This window comes from Acanthochromis polyacanthus, chromosome 1 (assembly GCF_021347895.1).
Source record: "Acanthochromis polyacanthus isolate Apoly-LR-REF ecotype Palm Island chromosome 1, KAUST_Apoly_ChrSc, whole genome shotgun sequence".
Lineage (NCBI taxonomy): Eukaryota > Metazoa > Chordata > Actinopteri > Pomacentridae > Acanthochromis > Acanthochromis polyacanthus.
Genome location: NC_067113.1, coordinates 16,158,441 through 16,166,889, shown reverse-complemented (window position 1 = coordinate 16,166,889; position 8,449 = coordinate 16,158,441).

The window sequence follows — 8,449 nt, the reverse complement described above, 5'->3', positions numbered from 1 at the left end:
GCTATAGCTCCAAATATTTTGTGAAAAATGTTGGATTTAAATTTTGTTTGTTTGTATGTTTTAAAAAAAATAAGAACAACAAAAATAAGAATAAAGAAAGCCCTAGATCTATTCATCTGCCATTCTAATTCGATGCTAAAGCCCTGGAAAAAATGTAATATGCATGATCACGAATGAAAGTCTAATCCAGAGGTGTCAAACATACAGCCCATGGGCCAAAACTAGACCGCCAGAGTCCAATCCGGCCCGCAGGATGACTTAAAATTACAAAGAGACAAGACATCTCACATTTAAATTTGTCCTTTGCCTTTGCAGAAAGGTAGTGTCTACAGATACGGACCCGTACCCGTAGCCTGTGGCCTACGGATACGGCACTTTACCTTGCATAAATATTAATGAGACGTACATGAATATTAATGAGCCGGCTGATGAACGCGCTTTGTGATTGGCTGGTAATCCGACGTACATAAATATTAATGAGCCGGCTCGGTAATCCGAGTGATGAAGGCGCTTCCGTGATTCGAGGTGAATCTGCGTGCCGAGCCTGTCATATCAGTCATCTGCTGTTCTCTTTTCTATCATGCATAATGTCTTATAAATATCATTATCTGACTTTTTCACGGACAGCGATTTGGGGGTTGAAATCAGCACTACTATTAAAAATAGCAAAACTTTTTATTCACGTGACCCTGTTCTAATAAAGCACAAACAGCAAACAAAACAAATGGCGGAACTAACAGCCAGCAAACTACAAGTATTTTTTTACCTTCAAAAGTAGCGACAGACTATTACATATTAACAACCTAAACAAAACCCTGACGTATTTTCTACGTCTGTCAACACAGACACTGCACGTCAGTCACTTTAATGTTAGCGGACTCTGTTGAATGGCTAAGTTACATAACCACAAACAAATCTCACAATATCACAGTAAATCGAGTTTGTGGGTTTTTTAATTCATGCCGAATTAAAGAGCTGCTCCTCACCATTCACCAGTGTTTGTTTCATATTCGACATCCTTAATTTTATCTTGTAAATTAGCGTCCGAAATTAAATGGGAACATTTGCAATGGAGTTCGTCAGCCGCTTCCACCACTGAACGCGGTAAACTAATTAATAGGAACTGGACTTCAAACAATTTAGACACGCGTCTAAAAGCATAAAAACTACATTGTATAAAGTATGAGAGGAGACGGTGTATTTTTGGTTAAATTATACAATGTTCGCCGTCAGAGTCATTCATATAAACTGCCTGTAATGTGCAGCAAATAGTAGTTAACCGGCGCCAGCTCTTCAGTGACCTTAACGGGTCTGTACCTCTAGTACAGATGCTACAGGTACGGGTCCGTACCTGTAGCATCAACCTTGCAGAAACTCTGATCTGTAAGTTGTAATGCACATGTGAAAATGATAAACTGAGGCATAATATTGTTCAAATTACACTTCTTTTTCTTAAGACAATTCAGGTTGTTCAATAATGTCTTGTAAAAAGATATGTGAACATTTTCAGAATTTACTCTTTGCACTAAATAAATTAGTGGTACATAATGCTATTATGTATTATTTTGTGATTTTACTGGGGCAACCTAACAGAGATCAAATTGGGCTGGATATGGCCCCAGTACTAAGATGAGCTTGACACTCCTGGTCTAATCTGTTTTCCGTCACATCAAGTAAGAATTTTCCATCGCTTGTATCTGCAACAGTGACATTACTGTGTGTATGGATCCCTCCACATAACTATATACAGAAAGTGGCCTCATTAATTATTTAAATAACTACCAAAATATGATAGGCGAGTAGCAATAAAACACATTTTGTTTTATTGCAAGTTGCAGTGCATAGATATGCTATTATTAAGTTATAGATAACATTTTCAAAAGTAATTTTTCAGTAAAAAAGACAGCAGACTGAGCATGTTGTGTTATGGGACTTAATGGTGAACTTTTTCAAATTACTAATGAATTTATGAAAGCAAATATTTCTAAGGGACATCTTTGAATATGATTATAGCTCTTTAAATTAGAATTAACTCTGTAAAGTCAGACCGTTTCTAAGGTAGACAGCAGAAGAGCCATTGCTCTGGCCAGCTAGCATTCATTGATATAAATGTGGGGGGAAAAAAACATACAAAAGACAGTGGGATGACTTCACTTTTTCTCCAGCACAGTCTCTCGCACTTTATATTGATTGACTTGAAAATTATGCAATTATGAGGTTAAAATTTAAATACCAAGACTGAGTCAAGAGCTAAGAAACACCTCTGATTAGGTTCAGTGAGATCACCAGGTCAGGGAATAAATTCTCATCCAATTGGTGCAGACTACTAGCCTAGCCATGCTACACCCATGTTTCTGACGGCACAAGGGTCTAGGGAAGCTCGACAGGGAGGGAGGCGGGATAAAAGGTTGTCTATCAAATCCCTCTGCAGCAATTGAGTAGGTATACAACCAATCAACGCAATGAATAGGCTGACGTAGTTCCGAGAGCACCGGCAGATTGTGGCTAAGTCCCATTAGCTTCCCAACCAGCAGAGCCGCGGAGCCAACTGGTATATTAAGGATTTGCCGTATCCCTTCGGCATAAGTCCAAATACGTCTTTCTTCTCAATGAAACACTTAAGTGCCGTCCTTTGTTTATCTTTCAAGTTGAATTTTAGCTTCAAATCTTTAAGGGCTGTGGCCAAAGCCGAGTCGAAAGATAACTGTTTATTGTGCGCTGGTTGTTTCTGTCAGAATCGTCGCGCCTCTGTCGTCACTTAGTTACGCCCGCCTTCTGACTCTACACTTCATGGTGATTGGTCCGGCCAGTTTTAGGAGAATCCAGCCTCGAGCCTTATGGAGGGTAACTAGACCCACCCTGGCAGAGAATTAAATTCGTTGCCGTGGGTTGTCTAGCGCGGCTAGGCTAGCAGACTGCAGCTTCAGCCTTATTCAACCTAATATCAGCCATTTAATTAATTGGTCAGAAACATCATTCGAATCTCTTCAGAAAATATATTTTAAACTTTTCTTGAGGTTCTTAAATTGTCAGAAATGTAGCACATGTCAGTCTATGACTAATCCATGTTGCAGAACTAACAGAAATACGCAGCACCCTCCATAATTACTGGCACCCCTGGTCAAGATGTTCTTTAGCTTCTAATAAATTCAGTTCTTTTTCTAAATAATACAGAACCACAATGAAGAGGAAAATTCAACATTTAAATCAAGTGCATTCATTCAGTGAGGAAAAAAATCACATAAGAAATAATTCTTTTACATCAAATCATGTGTGTCACAACTATTAACACCACTGATGTTAATACTTTGTACAACCCCCTTTTGCCAATAAAACAGCACCTAATCTTCTCCTATAATACACTTTCCAACAATTTTCAGTGTGAGAGTTTGCTTCTGCAATAAAAATCGAATGTATTTTCAGGTTTTCAACACATCTTAACCAGGGGTGCCAATAATTGTGGAGGGTGCTGTAAAAAGAACAGATATGCCCTTCGGTGAGTATTCTGGAAGATGAGGACAAATTAACTTACATGCAAATTTAACTCCCGGGCTCACAGTTTAAAGGTTGTTTCTTTAAATCACATCTTAACATGCACAGACGAAGCATCAAATGTGGAAATGTGAAAGTGTGGCTGCTCACCTCAACAACAGCTGCATCACCGCCATTAAATCAACAGCAGGTCAGAGACTAAGTGCAGTGTCACATCTTGTCCAGGAGGTGGAGACAAACTGTCGTCAACTGGACCCTCCAGACAGGGAACTCCACCCTTGATTGAGGAGTATAATATTTAAACATGTAACAGAAGAGTTCTAGCCCCTGGATAGAGTGATTTAAATTTTACACCACAGAAGTAAACTCACTGTTTTTCACGTGGGGAATAAATTCACCAATAACAACGTGACAGATATGCAACATTACAGATCTTTGACACTAGGGGGTGGTAATTTCAAAAGAAAAATGTCAGAAATGTGTTTGAGTAGTATTTCCAAAGTCTGTTTTCTTCCAGGCTTCCTCAAAATTTTCATCTGGGCCTACTGAAACATGTGCTGTGCAGTGTGATGCATCTGTAGTCATAAAGTCAGCTCCATGTGTGAACTGTATGTGTGCAAATGACACGAGTCGTGATGACATGCATTTTTTTGTGCATTTTTTTCTTTTTCAGTTAAAATGACTTTATAGCCATGAAATGTGGTTTCCCTCGCTTCTAAGATAAAAGAAAAGGGCTGTAACATAAAACTTCAGAAGAAACTGAAACTTTCTTTTAAGCGCTCTCTTTTTGGTATTGATTGAAAAAAAATCATCAATTATTATTAGTGAATCCCAGCAAATCCAAAGTTTAAGCACAAGGAAGGCGACCGTCTGCCTCGGCTGTTTGGGGTCAGGGTAAACGGGATTGAGAAGAGGACAGCAGACAGAAGACGGGTATCAGAGCTCCTCTGCCGGCTGCTTGTGCTGAGCTGAAAAACACAAACATTACAAAGGTTACCAGGACAGACACAGAAATGGTGCAATTTAGTGTTTAAAAACACTTTATGTGGAGTATTAACAAAAATATCAAGATGTTCCAGAGCTTGTCTGAAATTAGACCTGAGCTGTTTGATATACGCGCTTTGAAGTTTTCATTACTGTGACATGACAGTTGTTTTTGACAGCTGCAACAGAGTCTGTAAAGACATTTTAATCACCATTAGCTCAGAGATAAATAATTACATTTGAGCCACATAACTGCTCTGACAAAGAGTCCAAGTATAGCCTGGATATGAAGTCAGTAAAAATTAGTTTTGATAATAGCAACAGCATCAGTAATCAGAATCAGTAGAAGGTGGAGAGCAATAATGGCCGATATGCCACAACCCTTACATTTAGCAAATAACAAAAATACATCTTTTAATGTCACTGTTCTTGGGTCCAAACCAGCTGGTTGTGTTACAGGGGGCTCTGGTGAACCCAGGCGCAGACAAAGAGACTGGCAGATAAGTGATTAATTGAAGGGTTTTAATTAAACAAGAATCCAAACTAATACATAAATGGAGAGCTGAACTGGGGAGGCAGAGCAAAAACCAAACTACACTAAATTCTGTGAAACAAAACAGCTTTAACACAACAGAACTAAGGAGAGGCACTCACACTATGGGGGAACTGACAACCAAGGGGGCAAGACAGGCTGGGGAAAGTCCAAGGACTGACAGGAGCACAACAGAGTACAGGAGGGGGAGAGCAGAAGAGTCTATGAGCTGAAGAAGTCCAGAGGGGGCAGGTTTGGTGAGGAACAACATCTATGATCCGACTGAGAGACTGAGCAGGGTTTCAATAATGAGGAGGAGATATTGCTGGCAGGTGAGCTGATTACTGATTACGAGAGAGGCAAGAGGGACAGAGACGACAGACAAAGGGAGCCAAAGGGAGACAGATCAAAACAGAACAAACAGATACAGAAATGAATGAGAAGGAAAGAGGGAAAAGGAGGAAGGGCAAGAACTAGAAGCAGGGACCATAACAGGTTGATCTGTAAGCAGGCATGTGTAAATCCTGTCTACACAACTGTATGTGACCATACAGTTAGAGCCTAGCACACTTAAAGTGCAGATTAAGAGGTTCAATTCCATAAGGTCTGTGGCTCATCATCCATTAAACAAAAAGTTCTCAAATCTTTCCTTAGTCTTTGGAAGGCTTCCACATAATTCCTGTGTTTTTTCCTTATATCTCTGCCAATCTGGATTCCATGTCAAAAAGCCTGTGAGTCACATTTAAATTACATTTAAGCGTAACGTGAACCTATGAACATTACTGACCTTAGAATAAAGCTTAAAAGAAATGAGCTGAATGTTCAATTGTAATACACTTTTGCCACTATTTCATTGAGAACTCACTAAAAACTGTTTCATCCATGACAAATGAATAGCAAATCTATTAGTTTCATGGCCCTATTGCACAAAGCAGCAGCTCATTTAAGACATCAGTATTAGCTGATGCACAGTCAAGTTAGACAAACTATACAACAGTCTGACAAATACTCCTGTAAAAGAAAAATGTATGCCTCTTATTGTATTTTTTTCTCAACTCAGAACAGTCAGACAGCTAACACAGTGAGTCACTAGCCGTTCGGCTAGTGTTGTTAGCTCGCTAATGTCCTTAGCACAAGTCAACTCGGTTAACAATACTACCGTTAAGCAAAATGGCTAGCTGCCTCATTGCTAGGAGTTAACTCACCAACACAAAGTATTACGAATTAGCGCAGAAAGCAGGCTCATAAGACTCGGGTGGAAAGCAACAGGTGTCCACATCCTCTGCTGCTTGGCCATCACAAACTGAACGATTCACTGTAGGAGTTTCAGGTCTGCTTCTCCTTGACCTTCAACCGACACACAGACAGAAACAGTAACCACTGGCTCCTCATCTAAGTCATGAAACAAACTACTATTTTATTATTATTATTATTTTACATTCTATCTACTTCAAGCACACTTTGGCTGCCTGCGGGCGAGCTGCCTAGCAACATCAGAGGTCCGAACGTGACGTCAGAACCAATCTAAACCCAAAGCCTGTTTGACGTCGCTGGTGAAGTAAACAAAGTCGAAAAAAAATTTAGAAATGGGGAAGACTTTTCAGGTAGTCAGAGTCCAGCTAACGAAGACAAAGTCTACAGTTTCCTGAAAAGCGCTCATTAACTGACAAAAGATTTGTTTCTTCAGCTTAGTCAGCACATGACTGGTTTATTTGAAATAGGTATTTTCAAAAAGATATTTGAATGAAAGTCTCCCCACTACAGAGTATAAATGTTGCTTTGTCTAGTAAACGAGTTGGTGGTGTCTTTAAGTTTATTTTTAATTCAACCTCCAAACTTGGAGGCTCATTTGAGACTCCTGTAATGACACCACCTCCATCTGCTCCATCACAGACTGACCAGCCCACCTGCTGGTCTTCTGTGCATCACCTGAGCCTTATTTTCAATATCTAGAAATTACAGGCCTTTCTCAAGCCCAGGCCCGGAGTGGCTGATCGGGAGGACCGGGACAATTCCCGGTGGCTCGGTCTGATGTTTGGGCTGCGAGGGCCGGTGTTCAGTCATGCCACTGGATTGATCATTCTGCTGCCGCCTCCATTGGCAGCTCTTTTTTGTTTGTTTTTGGGGTTTTTTGTTGCAGACGCACCGTGACGTAACACGTCCGTGCACACGGTCAGAGGTGTTTGAAACATATATGTCTATGATTTGAAAGATGAAAACAGGAAGAGCAAAGGTGGTGTGGAGTAGTGACCCATTTTATTTTTTTATCATTAAAAGACAGTAAATACACAAAGCCCACAATTGACAGGGAACAGGAAGAGATAAAAAACATTTACTGTCATTACTGATGTTGTCCAGTTTTAATAAAGTTCATGCTACTTTTATAAAATGATGAAATTGAATAAATTGTATTTGTGTGATCAGTGTTTGATAGCTGTCTTTTCTCTGGTCATCCAGATGTTCAGAGGGAGGTGATGCCACATCTGGTCCAGCTGATGGAAGGTCTTGAAGTTCTTTGACTGAAGATGATCCTCTGACTGGATTTAAGGTTCAGATGCTCAGGAACAAACTTCACCAATGAGCCAACAGGGAAGCTTTAGGATTATTAAATGCTGCTATGAAGGTTTCGCTGTTTTTCTTTGTGAATGCAATGTGCTCCAACTGAAACTTGAACTAGAACTTAGTAGTAAATCCTTCCATCTGACAGGATTTAGTTGCATTAATAACCTCATAAAATTCTAATTTTTATCCCAGTCTTGGTTGGAAATAGAATCTCTGTATTGATTCAGGTAAAAGCTGAACTTCACAGCATGTTGGAGCAAAACAAGCAGATGAAAAGTGGGATGGTGTTGGGTTGTCAGACCGTAATGTTTTAGCTCAAAGCAGCTTTTCTATCTCAGTTCATTCTGACATTCAGCTCTGAATCTACAGCAGATCCAGTTGATGGTGATCCATGCTGTGGAAGTCTCACATCTCCTCATTTAATTACACTGTTTTTTTCACCAACACTTTATTTAATAAAAGTCCCATTTAGTTTTTATGACTTTTTTTTTTTTTAAATGTGACGTTTTAATTTCTCTGTGAATAACTGCAGTCTAGTGGAACAGCTGGAGTTGTAACATCTGTCCTGATATTGATCATGAAGTGCTGATCAGAATACTTTTGGTTAGCAGTCATCCCTGAAGTTTTTCATGAAAAAAAATCTTTACTTGTGTTGTGAACTTTGGTAAGAAGCAGAAACTTTAACATTGCCATGGATACATGGGTGTTAAATTCAGTCCATGTTTCATTTTGGGAGGCAGTCCAGCAGATGACTTTGTTTTTACTGACAGCTACCATTCAGTCTGAGATATTAAGAATAAATAAATGTGCATAATGTGGAAATGAACAGATTTTATTTTTATTTATTCCTACAGCTGCCACAGTCAAAGTTCCAGAATG